General features: G+C 43.8%; 1 long non-coding RNA gene across 1 annotated transcript; it reads right to left on the bottom strand.

The window, feature by feature from the left end:
- Positions 1-10,495: 10,495 nt before the first annotated feature.
- Positions 10,496-19,559, bottom strand: LOC133118763 (uncharacterized). Its single transcript, XR_009706429.1, has 3 exons — positions 19,430-19,559; positions 10,707-10,884; positions 10,496-10,569 (listed from the first exon to the last, which is right to left on the bottom strand). It is a non-coding gene; the product is annotated as an uncharacterized LOC133118763 (long non-coding RNA).
- Between the last annotated feature and the right edge of the window lie 1,050 nt (positions 19,560-20,609).

The following is a 20,609-nucleotide window of genomic DNA, read 5'->3' as shown; positions in this document are numbered from 1 at the left end:
ATTCCAATGATATGGAATCAATGGCGGGTTCTCCGGCCCCGAGGAACAGGAGCCGGATTTCACAAACTGATTCTGAGTTTTTTGCAACGGCCTGTCTTCTTGTTGTTTTTGTGTGTTTTTTTTGGATATTTGTGGAAATGGTATTTAAAGGAGATCCTGAGCCCTGCAAACGTCGATATAGTGTCGCGGTTTAGTTCAGGTCCGCACGGTTCCATTTATTGTGGAGTGATAACACTTCTTGTGAGCATCTCTGAAGCTAATGCCTCCAGGCCTGTGGATTATATCGCAAGAAAATATATATTTGTGTCAAATGCTTTAAAAATATTTTTCATAATGTATCACAGAGGTTGTTTGTATCGTTTTACCAATCCTACCAATTGTGTATGAAGTTTAAAATGGGGAACTGAGTCATAAAAAATACATTGCTGTGGCACTATGCATGTTGGCTTTACTTGGTCGTCTGTATTAAAACGGATTAGAATGCTAATAAAAATGTCAAGGCTGAATCATTGCTCAGTGAACGTAGATTTGGCTCCCTCTAGCGGACAAAAACGTTCTTGCTGCAATTGGAATGGCACTGTTCTCCGTTACAGTCTGATCCAAAGACGTCTTGCACGTAGCTGCATGTTAAAGGTTAAGATTTTAGTTTAACTCATCTTCAGCGTAGCAAATGAAAATTTTGTAAACATTTTTCTTTTGAAATCTCCAGGTCACGATTTAAAATTCAGCAGCGCACCAATGAAATGAGCGCTGGTATTGGAAGAAGGAGAGACTGCAGAAACCCAAGAGAAACGTAAATGAGTGCGTAAATCTAATCAGTGCAAAACGCAAAAAGTGGTGTATTTTCTGCCCTCTACTGGACATTACATTACATTAATGCCTTTAATGTACAAAATGCCTTGACCGCAGAGTAAGTTTGATGAAAAAAAAAGAACGGTACTATTCTGTTAAAGTCTGTTTTTATGGGTTTGATTTTTTTAAATGTCGCATATAATTTCCCTTTGGGGATAATAAAAATGCACTGAAACTCTTCTCTGCTTGTGCGTCATTATAAAACCTGCCCCTGAACACACACCACTTGAGCAGAGAAAACGAATCAGCCATCCACATAATTTCCAGTACACGTGTCACGCAGGCTAAGTAAAGAATTTCAGACGAACTACAGTACAGAATTACATATTCCCCTTAATTAATTTTTACTGAAAACTGTGACCCACTCTTACTCGATACATTTGTGTAATCCAGGGTTGTCTATTTAGTTGTTTTTTTAAATATACATACATATATATATATATATATATATATATATATATATAAAGTGTGGGCACTTCACGTGAGGGATTGGCCTCCCTCTGCTGGACACAATGCGGCTGTACAGCAGAGCATGTCCGATTTCAAATATAACGGCAGTTTTCTGTGAAGTCCGTGTTTTTGTTTGGTTGTCGAATGCATGTGGATGTGGACAATAAATATCTACTGAAACTTTTCTTATTGCATTTATTTTTACTGAGCAATGACAGGCCAATTCAAACCATTCCTGTCCGAAATGTAATGCAGAATAAATCATTGGATCGTTGTGAAGGAAAACACCCAAAGGCATAACAAGGCACACCTGTAAGCAATTACACCTTTAACCCAATAAAGAGGGTATCTGATTGGATAGGAAGTCACAAGTCAAAATCACAATCACAAGTCGAAATCACAATCACAAGTCGAAATCACAATAGCTTTCACAAGCATTTCCTCATTAGCATGGTGTAGTACTGCATCACCCTCATAAGCATGAAGCCCACTGTAGCAGCAGTGTAGTACTGCATCACTCTCATCAGCATTAAGCCCACTGTAGCAGCAGTGTAGCACTGCATCGCTCTCATAAGCATGAAGCCCACTGTAGCAGCAGTGTAGCACTGCATCACTCTCATAAGCATTAAGCCCACTGTAGCAGCAGTGTAGTACTGCATCACTCTCATAAGCATTAAGCCCTCTGTAGCAGCAGTGTAGCACTACATCATCGCCTCTTGTAATAACTGTGCTGTGTCTGTAGTGTTGTGGTGTGTTGTGGTGTGTTGTGGTGTGGTGTGTTGTGGTGTGGTGTGGTGTGGTGTGGTGTGGTGTGGTTAAGGCATTGGCTTTGCAGTCAGTAGGTCGGAGAATAATGGAGAATAAAATTCCAAAGCACATGTGAAAATGTGCTTTTTATAGCCCTGCCCCTAACACACCCACTGCATTTCACAGAGAAAATTAGAGCTTTCTCAAGTGCATTAGTAGCTAGATTGGCGGTCTATCAATCAATCAATGTGAAGGAAGCCATTCAAAGGCACAGAAAGGCACACCTGTGAGCTATTACACCTTTAACCTGTTAATTAGGTCATCTGATTGGATGGGACTTGAAATCACAAAAGCTTTCACAAAGTAGGTTCTAGATGTGAGGCTGTGGTTTTTATATTTTCACTTGTGTTCATTTTAAGAACATCATTTTAAGTGTTTTAAATGAGTCAACATTTTAACTAAAATGTAATAAAACTTGGGATGCCCTCCGTAGCAGCAGTGTAGCACTGCATCACTCTCATAAGCATTAAGCCCACTGTACCAGCAGTGTAGAACAGCATCATTACCTCATTTAATAATTGTGCTGTGTCTGTAGTGTAGTGGTTAAGGCATTGGCTTTACAGTCAGTAGGTCGGAGGTTCGACTCCACGGTCTGCTCATGCTTAGTCGGCGGCGCTGGTATTCATAACTGGTAATGCTTCTGAGTGTATCCAGAGATGTATAATTGAATGCCACTTCAACAATGTAATAATAAAGTGCTGTTCAAAAATGTAAAAATGCAAGAATACTGATGTGAAAAAAATATCTCTTATAGTCGAATTATGTCAATGAAGTAGCTTATGAGACTGTTAAATCTGTGGTGGCACACAGGTTCCCATGGCTCTTCTGATAGAGTCACCGTCTCCGGACCAAGAGGTCGAGGGTTCGAATCTCCTCTTTACTTCTCTCTTATGGTTCTGTCAGCTCATCATCATCAGTCTACTACATCACAAAAAAAAAAAAGCTAAGGCAGCTGTGGCATAAAGGTATGGTCATTGACTCGGGATCAAGAGGCTGTGGGTTCAAACCCAACAGCTTTATTGTTACTTTGTGTTTCTGTGGTCTCATCTTCTTCAGTCCACTGCAGAGACAAACAAAACACAACCGAGACGTTGGCACAAAGATGAAGTCCCTGCCTGTGAACCCGAAGCTCCTGGGTTCAAATCCATCCCTTTGTCTTTACTTCTCTTACATTTCTGTAGTGTCATATTCTATCTACTGCTGCGTCCGGCAGAAGACAGAACATGATGGTGGCGTGAAGGTAGTGTAATGGACTCTGAACGATGAACTTGAGGGTTTGAACCCCCGCTGCCCCTTTTGTGTTTCCATTTCTGATGTCTCAACAAATTCAGTTCAATACTGAAAAGACAAGAGAAAGCCAACAAGTCAGTGTGGCGTTGAGGAATGACTCTCGCCATGCAACAGCAAGGTCCGGGGTTCAAACCCCACTCTCTCCTTTCAGTTTGCGCAGCTTTTGACCATAGTAATGTTTAAGTATTAGGAAAAAATTAGAAGAAACTGCGAAGGACACTGTGGCGTAAGCGATAAGACCGCACCTCAGGAGGTAGAGGTTGCTGGTTCGAATCCCTGAGCGCCGCACCTGAGCAACGTTGGTGGTCTCCAAGGGTGGGGGAGAGATGGTTCCGAAGGGCGACAGAGAGGTGATCCCCAAGGGTGAGGGGAGAGATGGTACCGAAGGGCGACAGAGAGGTGGTCCCCAAGGGTGGGGGAGAGACGGCATCGAAGGGCGGAGTGAAGGGGAAGTGGCGAGTCTGGCCCCCCTGATAACCTGAAGAACACAAAATGAGGGTTATGCTATTTTTTTGGAGAATTCAAATTGGTAGCGGTAAGAGAGAAAAAATGAAAATTGGTCCAGGCCCCACCCTCCATTAGTGCATTACTACAGACAGTCCCCCATACTCCTACACAATCAAATCAGTCTGTTTGGGAAAACAAACTCAATTTGATTGCATAAAGGTAGAAGTATGTAAGACTGTCTGTAGTAATACACTAATCTGCACCAAATGTGGTGCATAGTACAAACAAAAACAAAACAAACACTCATACTTACATCGCTCCTCCATCTGGGGACTTCCTGCTTCTCCTCCGCATGGTCAGCTCATCTGCCAGACGGCCACAGTGCTACCCTCATGCATACGCCTTGGTGCTGGGCAGCATACCTACCAATCAGATTTCAGGACCTGGTACTGGTCTGAGTGTCAGATATCTTTGAACTTAGCTCTATCATATGAGAAACACAGAGGTCTTAGGACATGGCACATTGCAGAGGTCTTGGGACTTGGATCCACCTATGGCAGGTTCCAGACGGTCTTATGACTTGTTGCAGCCGGTGGCTGCACTGTCAGAGGGCGTAAGACTTGTATCTGCCGTGGACCTCACAAGTCTTGGGACCTGTAGCAGGCCTAGTCTATATGACATGGATTCTCATGCTTGAGATTCTAAGCCTTGGGACATGCACCAGCCCAGAGTCGTGACACCGAGGCCCTGGTACCTGAGTCTGAGAGGTAAAATGTACATACCCCAGCGCCTGGGACACTGTCGCACCTCAGAACGTACGCACTGGGTTTCTGCACAGAAAGGCCGGGCCACAATTGCCTGTGGGGTTGCAGACAAGCTGGAGTGAGAAACAGGGGGGAAAACAACAGTTGTTGCATATGAGCGTAACATAAGTAAATGAAAACATAGATATTAGTAACATGTTTTAATCTATCAATCAAAACATGTCGGGTTCACAAAGACATATATTAGAAGTGGCTTCGCTCCCACCATATATGAACATATGTTAAAGTCAATGGACAATTCAAAATAAACAAAGTTTACAAAAAAGCAGTTCACCAAAAGACTACAACGTCTGACTGATTCAACACAAGCAGGGCTAACACACAAAAGCCAATACAGAGTTTAACCAAAAATAGCCACCAAGTAAGTTACATTTCGGCAGCCTTTAACAAATAATCAGAAAGCAAACAAGAACAGACGTGTCTACATTAACGACAATTGAATCGCTAAACACGATGGAAACAGAACATCGTTGCTTAGCTAACTTACTAGAGTTTAGTTTACATTGGCCACGATAAGCAAAAACATCGTCCCTTCACCATAACTTGCGTCATATTTAAAAGCGTTTCCCAAAAAGCAATTAAATAATGCAATTCATAGCTATCTCTGCAACACTGCAAGCAAAAATAATCACTTACTGGACGCGGAGGAGATGAGAATCCGTGCCAGCATGTCTTTACGTAAACATTTGACCTGACGCAAACGGAAGCAGGATGTGTTACCGAGAATACGTCCCAGCTATGCAAAACTCAGTTCTGCAGAGAACAAGGCTTCAAGCAAGTCCTCTCCGGCTGTTCAGTCGTTCAGTTGATGCAAGTAAATTTGGTTTACCTTTTGATACTACGCATGGGAAAAGTCTGTGAAGGCAGTGAAGTGGATGTTGTTTTCGTAAATTATCTATACAAAGATTGGAAATTTAGGCTGGGCGTTCAAAGATGTTTGGGAAACACGTGGGATTTTTTGTTTGCAACTGGACTGTGAACAGAGCCATCGGATGACCTGCTGAGAAGAACGGCGTGTTGCAGTTTGGACAGACTAAAAGGAACTCTTCGTGTTTCATCACATTTCTAGAATGGGTTCTTATGTCAATTCGGATTATTGGAAAAAAGTACACGTAAACGTAGGTGTTATAGAAACAGTTTTGTTACAACCAAGTTAATACTCGATTGGATATACTTAATGACACGATTTGGGGTCGCTGTATGCATGATTCAAAATAAATTACACGCAACCTAATATTTTACCAAAACACAGTGCACATACATCTGACTTTGCATGTCGTGGTTTAATTATTTAAATGCTTGTTTTAACGGTGTCCATCTTTGATTAAGGGGAGTCTGTTCTTTGCGGAGGAGCGTATCGGGGGAATCATTGCAGAGGCGCTCCAGGTGAGGGATTTCGCTCCCTCTGCTGGACAAAAAATGGCTTTACAGCAGAGCAAGTCGGGTTAAAAAATAACAGCACTCTCCGGTCAAGTATTTTTTGTATGGTTGTCAAATGTATGTAGATTTTTAATGTTGCCTTTCGGGGATAATAAAGATGTACTGCAACTGAAACCGTTCTTGTCTGTTATTTTTATTGACCAATGACTACACACCTTTCAGGTATGACATTTAATGACTGAATAAAATGGCAAAGCACACTGGACATTATTTTATTTTTTCAGATTTAAATGTAAAATAATGTTTTTAGTGAAGAGACGAGATAAGTGTTCTCTGAAGTGTATTAGTGGTTAAGTTGGCCATCTCATTTTTGATTATTGTGGAAGTAAATATTGAAAGGCACCAAAAGTTCAACTAATCCCCTTCAGGCACACCTGTAAACTGTTTTACCCTGTTAATTAGGATCGGATGGGACTTAACTTGCGGTTCAAATCACAAGAGCATTGAAACAAAAGCTTTCACAAAGTAGAAGACCTGTTATGTGGTGAACTTATATTTCCTCCCTCAGGAAGAGGGAGTGCAGTGGCCCCAAAACAAACCCAAAGAGAATTGTGTAATGTAGGCCTGTCACTGTCTTGGGCCCCAAGCTTCCAGGTTTGATCCTGGCTAATACTTTTTGACTGGGTTTCTGTGATCTCACCTTCTTCGACGCTCCTGAGCACCGAACACGACGGTGGCGTGAAGGCGGTGTTGTGGACTCCGAACGCTGATCTTGAGGGGTCGAGCCTCAGTTCCTCCTCTTGTTTTTCCCCAATTTCCGAGGTCTCACCTTCTTCATTTCACTGCAGAAAAGACATCCCAAAAGTCAGAAGTCAGTGTGGTGCACAGAAATGGCTCTTGCCTTGCAACAGCAAGGTCTGGGGTTCGAACCCAGTGTTCTCCTTTCAATTTGCACTGCTTTTGAGCATTGTGCTGTTTAAGTACTTCGAAAAATTGAGTGCAAATGCGATGGACACTGTGGCGTAAGAGATAAGACCGCACCTCAGGAGGTAGAGGTTGCTGGTTCGAATCCCCGAGCGCTGCACCTGAGCAATGTTGGTGGTCCCCAAGGGCGGGGGAGAGAAGGTCTCGAAGGGTGATGGAGAGGTGATCCCCAAGGATGGGAGTGGCTCAATGGGTAAGTGTTCTGGTTCAGCAAATTCAGAAATTGTAAGTTCAATTCCCACTGTGTACATGTCTAACCCCTGTCTCTCATTCACAGATGCTGATGCCTGAGTGGTTCCTGTGCAGTGGGAGAAGAGGACGCAGCACCTGAGAGGTAAGTGGGGAGGGGGATCCCCCTGGGGGGGTTGGGGGTGGGGAGGGTAGATGGGGGGCCCTGGCCCCCCGGAGGTGGGGAGGAGGAAACGTGGGGGTGTTGGAGCATGGGAGGAGAAAGAAGGGGGATTGGTGCACAGGCAGAGTGGATTGGGGCAGGGAGGAGGAGCTTGGCCCCTGTGTGGGGAGGGGAAACAGGGCAGGTGGCCCTTTTGGTGCCTGCTGGCCTAGCAGAGGGGCCCAGTGGCCAGCAGGCACCAAAAGGTCCACCTGCCCTGTTCCCCTCCCACACAGGGCCCATGCTCCACCTCCCTGCCCCAATCCCCCTTCTTTCTCCTCCCATGCTCCAACACCCCCACCTTTCCTCCTCCCCACCTCCGGGGGGCCAGGGCCCCCCATCTACCCTCCCCACCCCCAACCCCCCCCAGGGGGATCCCCCTCCCACTTACCTCTCAGGTGCTGCATCCTCTTCTCCAGGACCACCTCCACCGCATCAGCACCTGTGAACGACAAGCAGAGGTTAGACATAGGCAGACATCACGAGTGGGGATTGAACCCACAAACACAGCATCAAAGACACTAGCACTTACCCGTCGCGCCACTCCAGGGACCACAGTCTGAAGCTCTCGTTCGGTATAGTAAAGTCTGAAACACAGTCTGAAACACAGTCTGAAACATCAAAGGAGGAAAATACATCCACCACAGTGGTACTTGAACTCAGGTCCCCTTGGTTGAGAGGCAGAGACAATACCACAGTGCCATCAGAGTCCTAGCACATTGGACATTGCTACAGCAGACTGAAGAAGCTATGACCACAGAAACTCAAGTGAGACAGCATCCATGCCTTCGTGCCACACAGAGGCCACGCCCCTGTCAGAGGCCACACCCCTGTCAAAGGCCTGTACTGCATTAGGAGCACGGATGGAGCCCACGAGGATACCTTCCCGGGCTGCCTGGATGATCAGGGGTCATTTTACCCAGACCGATGTACATAAATGTATTTTTGACACTTTAAAACTATGCACGCTAACGGTCAGCACACAGGGAGATTATCTGTTTGTTTGATGTGATTATTTGTGATTGATCACATAGGCGGGGGCCCTGCGGGTTAATCCAATGTTTAAAGACGGGTTATGTGAGTGTGGCGTGCCTGAGATGAGATTTAGATTAGATTCAACTTCATGACATCGCCTTCTAAGGCAATGAAACGAATCCTCTACGTCTGACCCATCCTAGTTACTTAGGAGCAGTGGGCAGCCGTAGTACAGCGCCCGGGGACCAACTGCAGTTCTGAGACCAGTGACTTGGTCAAGGGCAACAGCAGGAGCACACCATGGGACGGTTTAAACCAATTAATTCCAATTAATGCATGTGACAGTTGAACTTGTTGAAATCTGTTTATCTACAGTCTACGATTGAGATATAACACTAGGCAGGAGAGGAGTAACTAGGAGGGGGTCAGGGGTGGGATAAGTGTCCCCTCTGTAAATTGGTTGTCATGTGAAGAAGGACATGAATGATTGGAACGACAGGAACAGATAAAGGTTTCATGGTGCCCTCTGCAGATATACCGTACACCCCTTTTGCAAACGGACATGGCTATCGGGATGCAGATACAAGCTGAACTTTTGTTGTACAGAAAGTTTGCGACCTATTCATTTTAATATCGTTCAAATTTGTGGCGGTGTTTATTAGCACTGGAACTGATTGTTGCCTTTAAACTGCCCTTTTCAGTAAAAATTCATTTCCTGCCAGCAATAAAGAGAAATAAAACAAAACTTTTAATTCAAAAAATTTCAGCACTGACAGAAGTTGACATTTATTTTGACTTCCAGACAGGCAGACTCGGGCGATAAGAGGATTAGAACATAATTGAATGATAATTCATACGATGAGACAGCGTAAACGGATGCGTTTTATTACATAGTCGTGGGTTTTCCATTCCGGGGGCCTTCCACGGCTCTGGAACGCAGACGTCACTGAAATGCCACAGCAGATGTTCATGCAGACAGAGCTGCTTGGCCGCTGCTTCAGACAAGGGAACCGTTTCACCCTGAGCACTGACACCTGACGCAGGAGAAACGCTTTGGCTCGTGGCCCAGCTGTTCTGAGTGGAAGAGTCTGGAGAGCTCAACCTCGCTGCACAAGGGCTGCAGCTGCGCTAGCAATAATACATTTCATATTTTTCTTTACTGTAAGAAACAAACGTCTCCATGGGCCAAGATGACATCTTGTTGCTTGCTTCTCGTGAACGAGACGGTCACACCTCGTACTTCTTCTGCAGGGCTCGGATAGATTCATCCTCCAAGCCGGCATGGCAGAGACTATCAAATAATTATTGTAAAACTGAAATAAAATGAAAAAAGAGGCAATCAAGACTAAATAACACATACTTTAAGACCTGGAACAGGGAAAGGGTCGAGGGACGCACCTTCTGCCTGTATTTAAGGAACCCCAGAAAACATTTTACTGTGAAAAGCGGTCATGCTGCAGACACGCTGTTCGTTTCCTGCACTCTACCTTTTCTCCATGACGGCCATGTCGAACCTCCTCACGGTCGCCAGGCTTCTCAGAGCCTCCAGGATAAGAGACGGAGCTTCGGGTCAGGGCGTTCAGACATCAGACCGGCAATTCTCTTTCTCGTTCACTTTAGACTCAGGCTAAAGATAGAAGGTATACTGGAATGAACCCTGTGGGGTAATGTGTCCTCTGCATTTGACCCGTCCTAGTTATGCAGGAGCAGTGGGCAGCCACAGTGAGGCGCCTGGGTACCAGCTGCAGTTCTGAGGCCAGTGCCTTGGTCAAAGGTAATGTCAGGAGTACACCTCACCTGACCTGCATGTCTTAAACTGTTATAAGATGTGACAAAACGTCCTTGCCTTGCCAGTATCACTGCCCCAGTAGTCACACTCGAGGCTGTGCTATGCAATGTTTTTACGTGTTTTAGCCTAAATTGTTTGAACATTGTCTCTATTCTTCTCTGTCTTGCTGTGTACAATGCACCAATCTTTGTTATTTGTTATATTTTAAGCCATTTGGCCTTGTAAAAATCTCAATCTCAACTATTTCCTGGTAAACTAAATGTTAAATGAAAAATAAAAAAATAGACGTACTTCATGTAGAAGCTCCACAGAATCTGATTTCGGATGTCCGGTTCCAGAGAGTTCTGGAAAACCTTGGGGTACTTGTCCGGTTTGATTTTCTGGAATGAAAGAAGGCGAGAGTCAGATTTGGTGAGGAACCAAGGAGCAATTTAACGGATCCCAAACGAGGACAATCCTGGGGTTTTAGTGCTCTCAACACAAAAGGGATTTGCTACTGGGAGTAGCCCGAGTGCACCTTAAAGTACTTGTACATGGTCTCCGGGTGATTCTTCAGCTTCCGTAAGTCCGCCTCCAGCTGGAAGCTGTTTAACGGGAGGGCGGGAACAGCAAGTGGTTCAGACGCGGAAGGGGGCGGGGCTTGCTGACTGGTGAGGTCTTCCTTGCGCCTCATTGGTTGAGCGTCCTTGCCACCTCTAAAAGAGCATGGGGCCAGAGTGAAACAGTGAGGACCGGCGCTGGTCAGGGCCCTGCGCTCCCTTAACCGACACACAAAGCTCCCGATCCCGATCCAGCCAAATGGTAGCTCTCCCAAAGCAACAACGATAAACTGGTGAAATGCCTTGCTTGCAATATTAAGCAAAAAATGAAAATACGTAGCCTGGACGTGGACTCACGTGTCTCCTCACTGGGTAGTCCACATACGAACGTCTCCCAGCCCCGATGGAGTGCTGCCGTTTACTTGTTTTTTCAAACCCAAGTGTTTTGTTCTAAAACATGCATCCTTTGACTAAATCATGCAATTAAAAAAAATTAAGTAAAATAAGGAACGTTGTTCTTTTTTGTGAAATGGGAAATAATTTGGATTGAACGCGGAATACCGGTAGAACAAAGCACCAGGTCCACCTGCTTGGTGAAGACGTGACATCTCCTCCTATTCAGTCACATCCGCAGTTACAACATCCGCATAATGTGGCTGTGGCTGGAGTCCAGTCAGTCCGGTTAGAAAACATCTTGAGTGACGATGCTTTGGGATGTTGTTGACACAGCTGCACCGTTTGCTGCAAAGTCTCCCTCTTGTGGACACAGATAGTTATCACGTAAAAAAATACAGATTGACAAGTGACTTGTCGAAATGGCTTACTTGCCTCCTATTGAGTTTATGAATTGTAACTAGCTTTCTCAATAGTATGCAAGTAAGCCGTTTCAACACATGCCTTGTCAATTAGTATTTTGATGTCATTTGTATGTGTCCACATGACATGGCCAAGGTGTATTTTATACCTCCTAGTTTATAAATGCAGCCCAAATACTTGCCACTGATAGTGATATCTTTGACTATTGAGTATTTCACCAATGCATGATTGGCTCGGTGGTTGTGGTGACAGACCATGGCAACAGGTATCTTTTATTGAATCACAAAGTTCTCAACATTTAAAAACTTAAAGCAAATAAAATTCCAAATCCAAAATTAACGCTAATAATCTTAAGGAATACATGCACACTAAAGGAGACAAACAAGACATTAATTCCATTCAAAAGTAACCAAACATTGACAAAATCTGTATTTAACCATCAGTTTTGACATAAGCCAAACACAAATACAAAATCATAAACCCCCAAAAGAGATGAAAAGGGTGGAAAAAAGGTGTGGAAAAATATCCATGTCTTTGTCCATTTGCTCTGGTTTCTGTGTGTGAGGCTCTGAAGAGCACGTGTCCCTCCTACGGGGTTGGACTATGTGAAAATGATCCACCCCCCATTTCTCCAAGTCCACCACAGTTGTCTTTTGGTAGACCTTGACGTCCCTTGCCTCCCACAGGAACTGCTTCACTGTGCTCACGGTCCTCCAGTGACGCTGGGGCTCTGTGTCCCTGAGGGCGCAGCTGAAACCCCCCTGCAGGACCGCCGGCGTTGTGCAGAGTCACACAGGTCTGAGCTACACGCTCGTGCAGATGGACGACGTCTGAGGGAACCTGTTGAAGAACAGAGAAAAACCGTCTTTTATTTTGGCGTTGAGGGACGTGGTCGTGAAAATGAACGAAAGTAAAGGTTATTGTGAGGGTGTGTTGTTAATACGGTCCCTTACAGTGTCCGGGGTTATTTGGGTGCCTACTCGCTGTCCCTTCCTGTTCGCCGGGCCGTTTCCTGGGCCCCATCCACACCCTGTCCTCATCCAGGGCCTTTCTGCCATCCCATTTTACCAAGCCATACCCACCCAACCACGTCGCCATACTGTGGTCCTGTACGGTCTCATTACATTACATTACATTACATTACAGGCATTTAGCAGACGCTCTTATCTAAGTACAACATCAGTATAGAACAGTACAGTGACCACTTTACACTCCGTGTTGGACATGAGAGGCTCCACAGAAAAATGAGAGAGGAGGCTTCTGTCTTTGCCCTCTCTTAGGGGGTTCGACAACCTCTCCAGGCTGTTTGGCCTTTTAAAACTGACCTCAGAGATGTTACCATCCGGCCAGGAACCTCAACCAGGCAGGTCAGGTCCACGGGTGTGAAGCCCCTGGCTCTCTGGAGCACTGCCCCTGGCTCTCTGGAGCACTGCCCCTGGCTCTCTGGAGCACTGCCCGGCTGAAGACCTGTCACTCTCTCTGCCCCGGCTGAGCTGGAGACAGCAGCAACCCACTGGCCGGCCCAGTGACAAAACAAGCGGGTGTATTTAAAGGCTACTATATTAAACGTACAATAGGTAATCTCGGACTTCTCGCGTTCGAGAGAGGAATTGCAGCAACAAACACCCCAAACCACAACACTGTTTATTCCCTCCCCCTTCTCTGTGAACGCGCTGACATTGGCTGTGGCAATTAGAACTAATTTTCAACCAACGAGCTTGAATTATTGTACAGTTATACAGTGCTGTGCAGACGTCTTAGGCACCCTAGACTTTATTATATATATGTTTATTTTTTTGTGTGTGTTAGTATAAAAGAACACATTTGAGATTTCCAAATATTCATTTTCCAAAATATTTAATTTTACAGAGACATTTTTGTATTTAATTAAAAAAAGTAACACATTACTGTAAGCAATTGACTACTTTTTACATAAAAACTTGATCAAGGCTGTCTGAGATCAGAAGCAAGGAGCCAACCAAAGTCTGCAGACGAATTGTGGCAAGTTCTCCAACATGCTTGGAACAACCTCCCTGCTGATTGACTTATAGAACTGCAGGGCAGCATTGGCAATCTCAGAGAAGTGATGCCATTTTAATGCCGCAGGGTGGTCACAAAAAAAAAAAAAAAAAGATTTGATTCAGTTTTGAACTATTCTGCCAAATTACAAAAAATGTTATTTAAAATGTATAGTACGTTTATTTGGGACCTTTCATTGAATTATTTTTGAAAGAATCTTATCTGTACAGAACGCCATACAGGTGCCGAAGACTATTGCACAGTACTGTACAATCTTTTGGTACAGTCGGGCCGTCGACTGTATGTTTAGAAACCCGAATTTAAACACAGGCAGTGGGTGAGTCAACATGTCATTGAGCCTTTTTCAGAGATAGGAAGGGATTAACAACGGCTATTCTTTCAGTATAGCCACAATGCATTTCATCAATGGTCACTCCACCACAAATGTCTTTTCATAGTATGTAGCAACAAGCCTATTAACAAGGAGGTACCTGTTCAGTTCCTTTTAAGTGGGCAGTAGCATTCCGTGTTCAATGAAAGGTGTTACGGGACTTCTGGAACATGTACAGACAGACGGCAAATGACACCATATATTCTGAACAGATGGCTCCATTCCTGGAAAGGGGAGCCACTGAAAGGTTTAGAGTTGTGAGTGTGAGACATACAAGAGAGCTCAATTTGATTTATGGAAAACCTGACTTGCTTTGGAGAACTAAACTGATTTGTGTACTGACTTCTATTTGGATAAGGACCTGATTACGGCTAGAACATCTTTGACTGAGGCATTGCTCGTGGAATTGGTTTGGCAGTTTACACTGGGAGCAAGCTGAGCTGGCCAGTTTACATTACATTACATTTAGTTTACAGAGGGGAATCTCCTGTTTACTGTGGCTAGGCTCCCAGCAGAGGCTAATATTGTTTAGTTTTTTTTCCTTGTATTGCTCTTGATCCAAGAAATTATCACTGGGCCTGTCAAAATAAAAATTAGTTTCTAACACTTCCGTGGTTGTGGTCATCATTTTAATCCACAACACCTCTGGGCATGCAGTTGTGACAATTATTTATTTACAACAAAGCAGTCTTAGACAACCACATTTCACTTTCGTTCAGGAGGCACAGCACTTTAGTGTCAGATGATAGACAGGTATATGAGGAGGACAAGGCAGCAGGAAATGGTTAGTCCATCAACACACTTGACCAATCGATGCACAGAATCACGCAGGTGTGACCCGTGTGGCAGACGGAGTGTCAGGTGCCAACAGGACACACACACTTACTGACACAGGGCCAGGACAGTGATGAACACAGACACAGAACACAGACACAACACACTGACCCAGACACCGCAGAACCTCCAGAACAGCAAATATATTACCAGTCAAAATGTTTGGACACACCTTGCCCTTTTCTGGATTTTTTGATTAATATTTTATTTCCACCGTTTGTAATCACCGTTTGTAATCAAGGGGGGGGGGGGGGGTTAGACAAGGATAGGGATATCAGAAAGGAGGGGCAGGGGAAATCAGGAGGGAGGACTAAGGTAGAGTTTGAAAAGGTGGGTTTTGAGTCTGCGTTGAAATAGGGGGAGGGATTCTGCTGTTCTGACAGTGGTAGGCAAGTAAACATAATATCAAATAAAATAGTCATGTTTTGTATTTGGTTGCATATCCATTGCATAGCATGACTTCCTGATGTCTGTCACCTATCAACATCACCAGAGTCTGGATATCTTGTTCTCAGGTTGTCCGACAAGCGATACTAGAACTCTTTGCATTTGAATGGACCTCAATGCGAATTGGGGGGGTGGGACACATTTGTTGGCAAAATGTCTTTATGTCATCAAGGGTCTAAGGTATCAGATGAACCTCAAACCATCCTGCTGCTGCCAGATTTGCTGTAGATACTACAAGGGACATTTCTCCTGACTAATTTTCCTGTTGAACTCAATGGAAGAATTGTTCAGGAGAAACAACCCTTGGAGTATCTACTGTATATCTAGCAACAGCATGGTTGTTTGAGGCTGGTTTGATACCTCGGACCCATGACGACTTAAAGCCATTTAGCCAACAAATGTGTTCTCTTTCACAGAGCACATTGAAATAGAGCGAGGACGAAAAGACCCAGATTAGACAGTACTCCCTCTACCAAACTCAGTGATGGCAACAACACACCAGATTACAGACAGTAATCCCCCATACCCAACACACTGACGACACACCAGTTCACACAGTACTTCCCCTACCCAATGCACTGACGTCACACCAGTTTACACAGTACTGCCCTACCCAACGCACTGACGACACACCAGTTTACACAGTATTGCCCCTGCCCAACGCACTGACGACGGCACCCAAGATTACAGACAGTACTCCCCCTACCCAACGCACTGACAACGACACACCAGTTTACACAGTACTCCCCCTACCCAACGCACTGACAACGACACACCAGTTTACACAGTACTGCCCCTACCCAATACGCTGATGACGGCACACAAGATTAGACAGTACTCCCCCTACCCAACGCACTGACAACGACACACCAGTTTACACAGTACTGCCCCTACCCAATATGCTGATGACGGCACACAAGATTAGACAGTACTCCCCCTACCCAACACACTGACGATGACGACACACCAGATTACAGACAGTACAGTTGCTCCCCTACCCAACGCACTGACAATGAAGACACACTAGATTACTGACAGTACTCTCCCAACCCAACACACTGACGATGGCTACACAGCAGATTACAGACAGTACTCCCCCTACCCAACACACTGTTGATGACGACACACCAGAAATGCTTTCACCGGACATCTATGGAAGAAAGAAAAAGAACATCTATCTAAATTAATTACATTCCATTACAGTCATTTAGCAAATGCTGTTATCCAGAGTGATGTACAATAAAGCGCAGATCCGAACCAGGGACAAGTGCGCTGGGGATCCAAGAGGAAAGTACAGTTCCAAGTCCTAAAGTAATCACATAGATAAAAACTTGAACCCATGAAGAATAAATCAACTTTCCAACTCGCATACCCCGAATACTAAAATAATTATCCATGAGTGCAATTATAACCTATAGCATTATCGCCAAATAAAAGAAGTGTGAAAAGTATACTGCCGTGTTTTAAATATATATTTATATTTAGAGTCTGTGGCATTCACACAACATCAGTTTATCAGAAATGACTTTGGTGAAAAATAACATTACTTTCACGGTGCTCAAGCACAGATTTGTAACTCTTGATGAAGTTTTCAAATCGTCCCGCCACTCGCACAGGAGAAGCGCGTTGCTACAACACATCGGTGAAGACGAAGCCTTCAATTTTACACAAACGCAACAACGCAAAATGTCCCCCCCATTACCAAATGATCATTTTAACAAGCTGTTCTTTTTTGTCAAGTGCTTTTCGTGTTTCAAGGAATTATATTTATTTACCTAAATCCACACAATGCCAAAAATAGCTTCCCATCCCTTAAAAGAAAATATATTCTCCAAAACAACAATCTCTCAGTATGACTTTCAATCTTCACAGTAGTTTGTTGGACTCGCATCAAGCCACAACTAATACCAGATATCAGTACACTTGCAGACAGAGATTTGGCTGGGATATTGAAAACATGAAAATTGTTCATTTTACTTGCAAATTAAATATCCCAGGGGCCTGGCAAGAAACGTAAAGTCAAATGCATTATGGGAATGACAGAGGACAGAGTAAAACGTCCCTTGCTTTATTCCAAGCCTCTGCTTTCCTGTAGTAAATTTTATTTATTTCAAATCATTCAAACTGGCCCATAAACCTTTGAGAATTAAACATTCACAACTGAATGTTTCTCAATAATACATCAGTGAAAACGAACCCTTCATTCTTACACAAATGCAACAATGCAAAATGTCTCCCCCCATTACACCGTCAGCAGCACAAGCAGGAGCAGAACCAGCACAGAGTAGCAGCGCAACAGTCAGAGTAACGCCAGACCAGGAACAAGAGCGCAACGCCAGACCAGGAACAAGAGTGAAACGCCAGACCAGGAACAAGAGCGCAACACCAGACCAGGAACAAGAGCGCAACAACCAGACCAGGAACAAGAGCGCAACGCCAGACCAGGAACAAGAGCGCAACACCAGACCAGGAACAAGAGCGCAACACCACACCAGGAACACACGAGATATGAGAAAGTGCACAAACAAAAGCAGTCCAGTTCACAGCCACAAGCATCCACAGAAGCAAAACCCTACACAGACACCAGACCCGAAGTGATGGGACCAGCGGTGAGCTGAGAAAGCTGTCGCTCAGCTTTACTTTTTGCCTTTTATTAGAATTTTAGTTTAAATAATTTTATTTTTGCCTGGAAGGGGGAAGGGTGAAGACTATTTTGTGTTTGTGTGGGCACTCTCCCTCCATGCGGCAAGTGATAGTAAATCTCCTGCCTAGGCGAGTCACACAGCAGTATTCTTCCCTAAAAATAATATTCCAAGTTACTACTAATAACAGGTAAAAAAATAGTAATATTGCTTGGCGAAGGCCAACTGAGTGATTACTCGACAAGACTGATTTAATTGGGTAGTGAGTAGAACGGGCAACCAACAGGACCTAAACATCTTTGTTAATTGGCCTACAGGGGAAAGTATCATTTGGATGATATACACAAACCAACATGGGGCATGTTTAAATATGGGGATTTTGCATAGTTGCAAGAATGATGGGTTTGTTTTCACTTTAGTATAGCAACCTGATGTGAGTGGCAGGGCAATTTAAAAACATAGTTAAATCTGTTAGCACCCTGAGGTGTTTTTTAAATTTTTTTTATTCCTCCCCCACAAGTCTTTTTCGATTAACGTTCAACGACTCACTGTCTTGTGGGTTATAAGGCAGTATAGTTTTGGAATATTTCACTAGCAAGCCGAGCCTGTGAGCCATGCAGGAGTACAACTAGCCCAGCTGGGGCATGTTTAAACGCTGTGCTCCCACATGCCCCTGCCTATTATAAATGCATCAGCCACAGTAACTTCATGTAATGTTGTACATTTTATGCACTCCTTCAGTCCTATTTAGCACTCACTCGTATCAATTATTCCCAGACATGTATTCCTTAATGTTGCCATATGTGATTAGTCTACACAAAATATAGACTATTTCTACAGGACTATTATCAGATAAATGTAAACCGTAAGAAATGATGGATTCACCAACATGTTGGGAGTAATTTTCGACTGAGCTGTAATCGCCAGGAATGTTCAAGAACTGTCGATAGTCATAGCAAAGACATGCATCTTTCTGGATTAAAAATATTTGCTCTGTGGATGTCTTTATTTTTATTTTTTTAAATTAAGCTAAAACGTTATTATTATTATTATTATTTTTTTTATCACATATTCAAGAGATGTGGTAAATAGGGTAATGGTAATAAGAGACATGCATACTGCAGCAGTTTTAGTTGAATTGAGATGGTGGCGGCAGCAGTCACCAGTGTGAGTTTGTAGCGTCCTCTGAATCTCCCTGAAATCAGTTTTGTGAATTTGGGATGTCTGGTAATCTGATGACGTTGACACGAGTGAGACGCCACCAGCCTGACGTTAACAAGCAGGCCACAGTTAGAATTGCTTTACTATCTGGCGTTATTACTAGTCTACCCTTTAGCAAAATGAAGCTGCAAAAAAAGTTAACGTTAGCCAAAAGCCATCCCGCCAAGCGCACGAGAGAATATGGTGATACCAGCTGTGTCAGACAGTGAGGTTACTTGTTGGCCACCAAAGAAACAGCGGAAATCGGGAGCAAGGTACACTTTGTATCATACAAAGGACAATTTAGTACGTTTGGCTTCATTAATTGTTCGGTTTCTTGAATAGAACTTACATGTCGTGTTGAAAGTTCGCCACACACAATCGCTGAGAGATCACTATTGCCAACTGCACGAGACATAGTATCCAATATGGTAGCCAGCGGAAAGGCTGCTCAAAAGCTAAAATAAATTCCTCTTCGCCGACAATACAGTGCCAAAAAATACCCGAAACTCAAATTTAATTCTAAAATATAAGCTTCTCGGCTAAACATTTGAGAGAAATTACATGAGAAGACATTTTGTATTTCAAAGTGATACGCTGTAGTACTAGCATGAGCAGGGCGAGCCAAACTAATTACAAAACTAATTTGTAACACCTGTGGAAAGCTGTTCGTTGTTGAGGCATTTCACACCGACAGAGCAAGATTAATGCTGCCAGTAACACTATATTTAGGTAATAAGCCGTCCCCGACCTGTTTCTTTTTTATTTTCCTTACGACTTCAATGAAGGCCATTTGTATTCAAAGAAGTTGGATGATGTTTCACGGCTATTGAGGTGCGCAACAGACCTGTTATTTGAGTGTTAACTTGGCTCTGTTCATAATTCGGAAGTATAATGCATGGTCGAGCTGTGGTGGTCTGCGAGTCGTGATTTGCCAAAGCAGCTCACGAACCAAAACACACAAGGACACACAAGAAGGACACAAGCAAACGCATAACAAACAAACACACGGATATACAAACATACACATACGCCTGCAAAACAAACAAACACACCGTCTGCCTCATCTTGAGTAACAAACGTCAAAGCCACTGAAACATTTCCTTTAAAAAAAGTTTCTATTTCAGCAAAAAATCTAGCCATGGCAACTGGGCCCTGAGGTACCTGTGTGTATGCTGGTTTTCATTGAAACTGCAATTACAATTAAATCATTTTACCAAGCTGTTCTTTTTTGTCAAGCGCTTTTCTTGTTTCAAGGAATTATATTTATTTACCTAAATCCACACAATACCAAATAGCTTCCCATCCCTTAAAATGCAATATATTCTTCAAAACAACAATCTCTCAGGAGACTGTATGACTTTCAATCTTCACAGTAGTTTGTTGGACTCGTATCAAGCCACAACTAATACCAGATATCAGTAGACTTGCAGACAGAGATTTGGCTGGGATATTGAAAACAGGAAAATTGTTCATTTTACTTGCAAATTAAGTATCCTAGGGGCCTGCCGAGAAACGTAAAGCCAAATGCA

Source organism: Conger conger, chromosome 19, assembly GCF_963514075.1.
Source record: "Conger conger chromosome 19, fConCon1.1, whole genome shotgun sequence".
Taxonomy (NCBI): Eukaryota; Metazoa; Chordata; class Actinopteri; order Anguilliformes; family Congridae; genus Conger; species Conger conger.
The sequence above is the reverse complement of the archived record's forward strand: the minus strand, read 5'-3'. Positions and strand labels throughout refer to the sequence as shown.